General features: G+C 41.2%; 5 long non-coding RNA genes across 9 annotated transcripts; 2 read left to right on the top strand and 3 right to left on the bottom strand.

The window, feature by feature from the left end:
* The first annotated feature begins 176 nt into the window (after nucleotides 1-176).
* LOC124194190 lies at nucleotides 177-1,844 on the top strand. Its single transcript, XR_006874638.1, has 3 exons — nucleotides 177-746; nucleotides 846-1,176; nucleotides 1,238-1,844. It is a non-coding gene; the product is annotated as an uncharacterized LOC124194190 (long non-coding RNA).
* Nucleotides 1,845-2,442: 598 nt separating this feature from the next.
* On the bottom strand, nucleotides 2,443-2,851 carry LOC124194188. The gene is made up of 2 exons (XR_006874637.1): nucleotides 2,788-2,851; nucleotides 2,443-2,564 (listed from the first exon to the last, which is right to left on the bottom strand). It is a non-coding gene; the product is annotated as an uncharacterized LOC124194188 (long non-coding RNA).
* A 677-nt stretch (nucleotides 2,852-3,528) lies between these two features.
* Nucleotides 3,529-3,930, top strand: LOC124194187. The gene is made up of 2 exons (XR_006874636.1): nucleotides 3,529-3,585; nucleotides 3,809-3,930. It is a non-coding gene; the product is annotated as an uncharacterized LOC124194187 (long non-coding RNA).
* Nucleotides 3,931-4,527: 597 nt separating this feature from the next.
* LOC124194186 lies at nucleotides 4,528-6,195 on the bottom strand. The gene is made up of 3 exons (XR_006874635.1): nucleotides 5,626-6,195; nucleotides 5,196-5,526; nucleotides 4,528-5,134 (listed from the first exon to the last, which is right to left on the bottom strand). It is a non-coding gene; the product is annotated as an uncharacterized LOC124194186 (long non-coding RNA).
* A 984-nt stretch (nucleotides 6,196-7,179) lies between these two features.
* LOC124194185 lies at nucleotides 7,180-10,348 on the bottom strand. Of its 5 annotated transcripts, XR_006874633.1 has the most exons (9): nucleotides 9,969-10,348; nucleotides 9,650-9,892; nucleotides 9,075-9,590; nucleotides 8,844-8,979; nucleotides 8,408-8,566; nucleotides 7,848-8,058; nucleotides 7,609-7,719; nucleotides 7,373-7,535; nucleotides 7,180-7,215 (listed from the first exon to the last, which is right to left on the bottom strand). It is a non-coding gene; the product is annotated as an uncharacterized LOC124194185 (long non-coding RNA). The 5 variants fall into 5 exon arrangements; XR_006874631.1 differs by lacking the exons at nucleotides 7,180-7,215; nucleotides 7,373-7,535; nucleotides 7,609-7,719; nucleotides 7,848-8,058 and adding an exon at nucleotides 8,635-8,737 and having other exon boundaries at nucleotides 8,078-8,566; XR_006874634.1 differs by lacking the exons at nucleotides 7,180-7,215; nucleotides 7,373-7,535; nucleotides 7,609-7,719; nucleotides 7,848-8,058 and adding an exon at nucleotides 8,635-8,734 and having other exon boundaries at nucleotides 8,078-8,566.
* Between the last annotated feature and the right edge of the window lie 39 nt (nucleotides 10,349-10,387).

Here is a 10,387-nt window from a genome sequence, read left to right as displayed (position 1 = left end):
CCCGAGCCACTACACTGACGTCCTGAAGTATTACTCTGCCCCGAGTTACTACACCTCCAAGGCGACGGAGCATGACTACGCATGCTGCCTCATCCTACTACACCGAGGCTCCCAAGTATTACTCTGTTCTCAGCTACTTATTGCACCGATTTTCCTAAATACTACTCTGTTCCCAGCTGCTACACCGAGGCTCCCGCTGATTACTCCACCAAAACGGTCGAATACTACACCGAAGCGGTAAAGTACTACTCTGCCCCGATCTACACAACCACAACTGAGGCGGCCAAGTATTACGCAGTCCCGACTTACTACACAGAAGCTGCTCTTTCGTACTACGTTGAACAGAAATACTACACTGATCCTCCAGCTCACTACACCACTACCTAGTACCTACGCTACACCGCAGCCCCCAAGTACTACACCTAAGAAGCCGCCTGTTACCCAACAACGTATGCTGCCTTAGTTACTACACCGAGGCTCCTAAGTACTACATCACTAAGGCACCGGAATTCTAAACGTCTATGTATGCTGCCCCTGCCTACTACACCGAGGCCCCGCATTACAACAACAGTGAAGTGCTCAAGTACTGCACTACAACCTAGGCTGCCCCGAGCTACTACACCTACGTCCCGAAGTATTACTGTGCGTAAGAGGAGTCGTCAAAAAAAAAAGAAGTCGTGCCCGAACTGCAGTGCCCTATCTGTCACCAACCGATTCCTCATCGTATAACCGATTCGCATTTATGGGTAAATATTCTTATTTTTACATTGAGTTTGAGTTTTTATCTATTTGTTGATATGCCTGTTAATATTTAATGTTAATGTTTTTATTTGTTTACTGTCTAGTTAATAAGGCGTCGTATGTGGTTGGGTGTTGTATCGTTGATGGCTGGGTCGACCGCTGGTGTAACGATGTCTCCTTGGTATGGCGGAAACCAAACCGCAACGCCGCCGCCTTACTACACAACAACAACTTACCCAACGACCAGTTCCTGCACCGAGGTCTTCAAGTACTACACCACTAAAGCACCGGAGTTTTATGCTATAACTTACGCTGCCCCGAGCCACTACACTGACGCCCTGAAGTATTACTCTGCCCTGAGTTACTACACCATCTAGGCGATGGAGTACTACATGACTACGTATGCTGCTCATCCTATTACACCGAGACTTCTAAGTATTACTCTGTTCTCATCTACTTACCGCACCTATTTTCCTAAATACTACTCTGTTCCCAGCTGCTACACCGAGGCTCCCGCTGATTACTCCACCAAAACGGTCGAGTACTACACCGAAGCGGCAAAATACTTCTCAGCCCCGATCTACACAACCACAACTGAGGCGGCCAAGTATCACGCAGTCCCGACTTGCTACACAAAAGCTGCCCTTTCGTGCTACGTTGAACAGAAATACTACACTGATGCTCCAGTCTACTACACCATGACCTACGCCACACCTAGCTACAACACGGCAGCCCCCAAGTACTACACCGAAGGCGCCGCCTATTACACGACTACGTACGCTGCCTAGTTTACAACATCGAGGAATTTAAGTATTACCCTGCTCCAAACTACTACCAAACTGAGGTTCATGTGTATTATACATCAGCAATTCTCCCGACTATGTCACCACTACTTACGCTGCTCCGACCTATACACCGAAGTTCTGAAGTATTTCTCTTGTGTTGAAAGATTGCTGAAATACAAGGTTGATTGATAAATCACAAGTGCATGTCTCTATTTTCTCCTTAAGTACCTTAACTCCTGCTGATAATTGCATGATATGAGAAAATATTTCTGAGTGCTATGTACAAATAATTGATCTTGCAAAATACAAAAATAAAAATTCAAACTCATGTTTTACATTCCAATAATATTTAACTCTTTTCCTTTTTATTTTTTTCCATCATCAAAATCCAAAGTCCAACAACCAATATTTCTTTAAAATACAAAGTTCACCATCCATTATTTTCTGCTAAGTCCAGACTTTTGTTTTTGAAAAAAAATTTAAAAAAATCCCCCTTACACGAAGTTTTAAAAATTTTTATAGCGAAAAAATTCAATTCAAATATTTTGCATACAAAATTTATTTTCATAATATTCACATACATTTATTTTTCATGTGGCCCCCAGGGGGGGGGGGCCTGTCGCTTTCTCTACCGCGATAATAACATGATGCAAGTTTTATGCAAGTTATTATTTGTTTGGCGCAGAAAGCTGGTTTTATCTAGCAGTTCTCGACTGTTTCAAACCTGACATTGATCAGGTTGCCTCAGTCGTATACTGCATGATTGAATGAAAACTCAAAAGACAACACATCAAACTTTTAACGCAGCAACACAAAATATCACTGGCAGAGCAATTTCATATGGCATGGATGAAAACGACAACACACAAATTTTGAAGTCAGGAACCCAGATGGAACAGCTCAGCTGCAACAGCACAGCAACTTCTGGATTACACTGCAACCGCATACTGCATACAAAGGCTCAATCTGTCTTTGTCACACCTTTCACCATTTGGCTGCAACAAGGTAACCACCAGCGTTGAAGAAGTTTTGTTATACCTGTTTAAGAAAAGAAAATTATTGTCGAGAAACAGAAATTTGTACACATGCATACTCATTATAACAAAAGAATACAAAGAGTAACAGAAAACTACGCAGACCAACAGAATAACTTTGATATCTGATTCAAACTTTCATTAGAAGCAGAGCAAATCGGTCTACTCTCTAGTCATGTGAACTAAATCTGTGGTACTTTAGCAAGACATTTGATCAAAATAATTACTTTTTTCTGTTGCATGTGATGAGACGTACGCCTAAGAACAGCGGCGAGACACACGAGGCACGCCATTTAGGAAATGTACAGGCACTTCCCAAGTCTGAGTTGAATGAATTGGTTTCTACATGCTAAATCACCTGTAAATTTTCACATCAACATTTTACATTCAATAATAATAGGAAATTTAACAATAAATACCTTTTAATTTTCATCGTGAGGGAGACGTGACAACCAACAACCCACTTCTGCTGCGTCTGGGAACAAAATGGCCGCTAAGCATTCCTGAAGACACTGGCCCACTCGCGCTACCTGGTGGTGGACATCATTCAGCCACCTATTGACAGCCATTAGACTCCTGTTCCAGAGTGCCCGACAGTAGAACTCCACTACGCGACAATAATAATTAGGCACGCAAATAATTAAGAATAAAAATTGTTGGAGTTCTATTGTATTGTATTGTTGTCATTTGTAACAGGAACAAGTGGCTGTATCTGAATGATGTCCACCAGGTAGCGCGAGTGTTTTCAGAGACGCTTAGCGGCCATTTTGTTCCCAGATGCAGCAGAAGTGGGTTGTTGGTTGTCACGTCTCTCTCACGATGAAAATTAAAAGGTATTTATTGTTAAATTTCCTATTATTATTGAATGTAAAATGTTGATGTGAAAATTTACAGGTGATTTAGCATGTAGAAACCAATTCATTCAACTCAGACTTGGGAAGTGCCTGTACATTTCCTAAATGGCGTGCCTCGTGTGTCTCGCCGCTGTTCTTAGGCGTACGTCTCATCACATGCAACAGAAAAAAGTAATTATTTTGATCAAATGTCTTGCTAAAGTACCACAGATTTAGTTCACATGACTAGAGAGTAGACCGATTTGCTCTGCTTCTAATGAAAGTTTGAATCAGATATCAAAGTTATTCTGTTGGTCTGCGTAGTTTTCTGTTACTCTTTGTATTCTTTTGTTATAATGAGTATGCATGTGTACAAATTTCTGTTTCTCGACAATAATTTTCTTTTCTTAAACAGGTATAACAAAACTTCTTCAACGCTGGTGGTTACCTTGTTGCAGCCAAATGGTGAAAGGTGTGACAAAGACAGATTGAGCCTTTGTATGCAGTATGCGGTTGCAGTGTAATCCAGAAGTTGCTGTGCTGTTGCAGCTGAGCTGTTCCATCTGGGTTCCTGACTTCAAAATTTGTGTGTTGTCGTTTTCATCCATGCCATATGAAATTGCTCTGCCAGTGATATTTTGTGTTGCTGCGTTAAAAGTTTGATGTGTTGTCTTTTGAGTTTTCATTCAATCATGCAGTATACGACTGAGGCAACCTGATCAATGTCAGGTTTGAAACAGTCGAGAACTGCTAGATAAAACCAGCTTTCTGCGCCAAACAAATAATAACTTGCATAAAACTTGCATCATGTTATTATCGCGGTAGAGAAAGCGACAGGCCCCCCCCCCTGGGGGCCACATGAAAAATAAATGTATGTGAATATTATGAAAATAAATTTTGTATGCAAAATATTTGAATTGAATTTTTTCGCTATAAAAATTTTTAAAACTTCGTGTAAGGGGGATTTTTTTAAATTTTTTTTCAAAAACAAAAGTCTGGACTTAGCAGAAAATAATGGATGGTGAACTTTGTATTTTAAAGAAATATTGGTTGTTGGACTTTGGATTTTGATGATGGAAAAAAATAAAAAGGAAAAGAGTTAAATATTATTGGAATGTAAAACATGAGTTTGAATTTTTATTTTTGTATTTTGCAAGATCAATTATTTGTACATAGCACTCAGAAATATTTTCTCATATCATGCAATTATCAGCAGGAGTTAAGGTACTTAAGGAGAAAATAGAGACATGCACTTGTGATTTATCAATCAACCTTGTATTTCAGCAATCTTTCAACACAAGAGAAATACTTCAGAACTTCGGTGTATAGGTCGGAGCAGCGTAAGTAGTGGTGACATAGTCGGGAGAATTGCTGATGTATAATACACATGAACCTCAGTTTGGTAGTAGTTTGGAGCAGGGTAATACTTAAATTCCTCGATGTTGTAAACTAGGCAGCGTACGTAGTCGTGTAATAGGCGGCGCCTTCGGTGTAGTACTTGGGGGCTGCCGTGTTGTAGCTAGGTGTGGCGTAGGTCATGGTGTAGTAGACTGGAGCATCAGTGTAGTATTTCTGTTCAACGTAGCACGAAAGGGCAGCTTTTGTGTAGCAAGTCGGGACTGCGTGATACTTGGCCGCCTCAGTTGTGGTTGTGTAGATCGGGGCTGAGAAGTATTTTGCCGCTTCGGTGTAGTACTCGACCGTTTTGGTGGAGTAATCAGCGGGAGCCTCGGTGTAGCAGCTGGGAACAGAGTAGTATTTAGGAAAATAGGTGCGGTAAGTAGATGAGAACAGAGTAATACTTAGAAGTCTCGGTGTAATAGGATGAGCAGCATACGTAGTCATGTAGTACTCCATCGCCTAGATGGTGTAGTAACTCAGGGCAGAGTAATACTTCAGGGCGTCAGTGTAGTGGCTCGGGGCAGCGTAAGTTATAGCATAAAACTCCGGTGCTTTAGTGGTGTAGTACTTGAAGACCTCGGTGCAGGAACTGGTCGTTGGGTAAGTTGTTGTTGTGTAGTAAGGCGGCGGCGTTGCGGTTTGGTTTCCGCCATACCAAGGAGACATCGTTACACCAGCGGTCGACCCAGCCATCAACGATACAACACCCAACCACATACGACGCCTTATTAACTAGACAGTAAACAAATAAAAACATTAACATTAAATATTAACAGGCATATCAACAAATAGATAAAAACTCAAACTCAATGTAAAAATAAGAATATTTACCCATAAATGCGAATCGGTTATACGATGAGGAATCGGTTGGTGACAGATAGGGCACTGCAGTTCGGGCACGACTTCTTTTTTTTTTGACGACTCCTCTTACGCACAGTAATACTTCGGGACGTAGGTGTAGTAGCTCGGGGCAGCCTAGGTTGTAGTGCAGTACTTGAGCACTTCACTGTTGTTGTAATGCGGGGCCTCGGTGTAGTAGGCAGGGGCAGCATACATAGACGTTTAGAATTCCGGTGCCTTAGTGATGTAGTACTTAGGAGCCTCGGTGTAGTAACTAAGGCAGCATACGTTGTTGGGTAACAGGCGGCTTCTTAGGTGTAGTACTTGGGGGCTGCGGTGTAGCGTAGGTACTAGGTAGTGGTGTAGTGAGCTGGAGGATCAGTGTAGTATTTCTGTTCAACGTAGTACGAAAGAGCAGCTTCTGTGTAGTAAGTCGGGACTGCGTAATACTTGGCCGCCTCAGTTGTGGTTGTGTAGATCGGGGCAGAGTAGTACTTTACCGCTTCGGTGTAGTATTCGACCGTTTTGGTGGAGTAATCAGCGGGAGCCTCGGTGTAGCAGCTGGGAACAGAGTAGTATTTAGGAAAATCGGTGCAATAAGTAGCTGAGAACAGAGTAATACTTGGGAGCCTCGGTGTAGTAGGATGAGGCAGCATGCGTAGTCATGCTCCGTCGCCTTGGAGGTGTAGTAACTCGGGGCAGAGTAATACTTCAGGACGTCAGTGTAGTGGCTCGGGGCAGCAAAAGTTGTGATATAAAACTCCGGTGCCTTAGTAGTGTAGTGCTTTTAGACCTCGGTGCAGTAACTGGTCGTTGCGTAAGTTTTGGGTAGTAAGGCGGCGGCGGCGTCGCGGTTTGCGGGTTTGGTATCCGCCATACCCAGGAGACATCATTACACCAGTGGTCGACCCACCAATCAACGATACAACACCCAACAGCATACGACGCCTTATTAACTAGACAGTAAACAAATTCAAACATTAATATTCAATAATAAATTGCATATTAACAAACAGAAAATAACTGACATTAATAGAAAACTCCATGTAAAGACAGAATATTTTACCCACGGATGCGAACTGGCAATACGGTGAAGAAGGCAGATGGTGACAGATAGGGCACAGCAGTTGTTGCCGTGTCGGAGATGCTCACTCGACTGATGTCTCTGGCCTTTTCCTCTCTCCTTTATATACGATTTTTTGATCACCCTCACCTCTTAAGCCTTGCGGGTATTGTACCTGTTTGATAATGATGAAACACGTACCTTTCTCACCCAACCTCTCCGCCGTCGCATGATACGTTTTATGTAATGATCTCTGTGACACGAGCATAAAGAAAATGCAAACTGGCCTTTTCTTCTTTAGGTTGGCGTTGCTGGGGATGGGTCTACAACAACAAATATCAAAATGAATATCAAATGGCTGAGCCTTGCGGCTATTATACCTGCTTGATAATGATGAAACACGTACCTTTCTCACCCAACCTCTACACCACCGCATTGACAGTTTTACACGTAATGTTCACCGCGACCTTCAAGCGTAAAGGACATGCAAACTGGCCGGCCCGTCTGCAGGTTGAACTCTAAAATGGTAATTGAAAAATGATAAATAAACACTGCATCAGTTAGAACATGTTGAAAATATACACCTAAATTTCATTTTAAACATTCTAAAGTAACTTACGAGTGTACGACTCTTTAGCACACATACGTAGACTAAAATGTAAGCAATATACTAACCTAATTGATTTATCTTAAAAGTACATTATAAGCAATTCAGATTTCCTGTTCTCATCACTTTTTTGTCTTGCAAGTTACAATATAGTAGAGACCCTCTCAAAGAAGCATCTTCATGACACGGCAGCGATCACGTGGATGAGAAAGGCAAAAGATCTTCGGCATGCTTTCACAAAATAAATTGGTGTAGATTAAAAAATGGATCTTTCGAAAAGTCAAAACTCTAACGATTAACTTACATGCCTTAGAATTGTTCACTTTCGATTAAGCTTGGTCGAATGGCTTAGAAATACTTCATCACTTCCAAAATCAAACCGTGGCTTATGGCTAAATTTGCACCGTAAACTCGACTGGAAAAAAAAGAAGTACAAACACAGAAGCAAACGTAACATCTGACATTGGGCAATGCGACATTTTACGACAAATTACGACATAGAGCGAAAGTTTACATGGAAATGTCTAGTAAACGTTGACTTACCTAAACTGATTATTCCGATTGCAAATAATGGCAAAGAATCTGGTTGCGAAGTCGGTAACGACCCCAGCTGAAATCAAACGCACTTCAACAACGACACAACTTCACCAGTCCAACTTCTACACCTGAAGAAAAGGCAGTGATATTGGTTCATGTGCCTTGTCTGCAACCAGACGTTTCAGCACCTGGGCAACAGTGCTTGGACAGTGGATTGCTGAAAGGAAAACACTCAGTTGGTTAGCTAACCTGCCAGTTATTCAGAATGCATTTCTATTCACTGTAACATACTATTTACAAGAGTACAAGGCAACAGCAAATGTTAAGTCAATCTCTAAATGATGGTGAAAATGAAAATCAAATCAACCAGGAAGTAATGGACCAATTAGATGGATAGACCGATTGACCGGATTCGAACACTTTTCAATCAGACTCTGAGCGTTTGGCAGCACTTGGAGGAAACATACTGCATTTCACTTCAACGTCATCTTCGCTAAACATCTTCCAGAGGTGAGCCGCTTCCACGTTGCAACTCTCGTCACCATCTTCGCTCAATTTTAGATTACCTAATTCGTATCCTGCAAGCCAAGGCACATGAAATAGCGGTCTCGGTATGAACTCTTCGGGCACTGTTTATTGGCAAATAAAAATTGACGTTGACGGAGCGTTCTTCGACGACTTATTTTACTTTAAAAACTACATTCGCCGGTCCCAAACTCACAACCCTGAAATGAGAAAAAAAGGAGACATTTTTTTTTTAATTATTTCATCTTCAAAGTATAATTCAATTTACAGTTGTAAAGCGATTTTGTATTTCGGATTACGAACTAGTAGACAGTAAGGAACTGCTGGATGACAGAAACGAACAAAAGGTAGGTAATAGAAATGTGTTCCTGCTTTATAAAAAAAAGTGACGGCGATTTGAATCTTTTGCGTTTGTTCAGTTCTTCCACAGCCATTGCTGTTTATCTTATTAGAGGCTTAGAGCTATCGTCGTCTTACCTTAAATGTTAAGCAGACAAGCTTGGGGTACAGTAATCAACGGAACTTCTTTTGAGCGTGAGAATGGATGAACTGGCGTCCTTTTGTTTCTTTCCCCCGTGTTGGTGTCTCTTTTCCGTTATCTTCGCGAATGTTTCTAAGAATAGAATTAAGATAAAGACACCCAAATCTCATTTTGCTAAAAGATTTCTCGGTAGGAAAAACATGAAGATCATGACCGTATACTTTTACCTGCGAGCTTTTTGCTGGCTAGTGTCAATAAAAACTTGGCGGATGTAAGCAACCAGGATCGAGAGGATCGATATACACACGGGGGATCCGGGTCGGTAGACAAGACGCATTGATTGACAGATGGTATCCACGACTTTCGCTAATCTCAATCGCTAAGCAAATGGCAGTTACAGTGTCTCTCCTCCTATAGGGACTGTCGACTGCTTTTCTCCTTGAAAGTGAATCCATCGGAACTATGATTCGTAAGTTAATTTCAGTAGGCACTACACTTATGCCAGTCTTGTGGAGTAAGTTCCGTTGGATATTGGTGTGCCGGTGATAGATGGACCTTCTGGCTCTACTTTGGGATTTCACACTAGTTAAATTAAATCGATATCCACTTCAACGCCAAACTCTTTCATAGCTTCCACCAGAGCTTCCGTATTGTCCTTCTTTGATTTAATTGTATTGAGCAGTCATCTTCTTCTTTCTCAACATTGACCTGTTCGTCGAGTTCCAGATTACAATTGTCCTTGCCTAAATATAACGAAGTATTAGCCTTTTCAAATGAAATAAGGCAGTTGAATTTGATTCACCTTATACTTGCTTGATAATTGTATCATGGGAGTCACCTGCCTCAGATAGTATAGCTCTTTCTAAAGGGGCTTTTCAAATACCGTCTTGGTTAAAACTGCAGCAAGAGTTCATTTGTTGGAGGCTTGAGTACAGCCACATATTACTTTTCTCCATGACAAGAGTTTCCTCACCAAGCTAATTTCTTCCCGAACGTCAGTTTTTTTTAATGATCATCGCGTCAATGTCGGTTCAAATATGTCAGTCTGAAAAGAGAAATAATAGATTTCGTTAAAATAGCCAGAAAGTTATTTTTACTAAAGCAAGTTGCTTAAGTCTCACTTAGTAATCTTGCTGTTCACATTGTAAGAGATTGGCTGTAATAGATGTTGAATGAAAAGATTAAAAGTTATCAATCTTGACTTTTTTTCTCTATTGAATCTGTAAGTAAAAAGCCTTTCATTGATTCCACACGTTTTTTGCACGATCTTTTCACTGATTTTTCTTTAACACTGATATTTTGTTGTCTGAAGTCTGACGTGGAACTATAACCAATGCCAATCCCCTTGTGGACTGTTTATTTTTCTCGTTTTAAGCAAAAAACTTCAATAGTCATACTGAATACTCAAACTCAAGGCTGTTTCTAGCATTTCCTTGATTTGACGTTTGATTGCTGTTTTATCCACGTTTATAGGAGGCAACGGGACAGCAGTGGGTAACACAGGTGTCAGGTTAGGCCACCGAGAAACAAAAGCAAACTT

Source organism: Daphnia pulex, chromosome 5, assembly GCF_021134715.1.
Source record: "Daphnia pulex isolate KAP4 chromosome 5, ASM2113471v1".
NCBI lineage: Eukaryota > Metazoa > Arthropoda > Branchiopoda > Diplostraca > Daphniidae > Daphnia > Daphnia pulex.
Note: the sequence above shows the minus strand (reverse complement) of the source record. Positions and strands in the feature narration are given on the sequence as shown.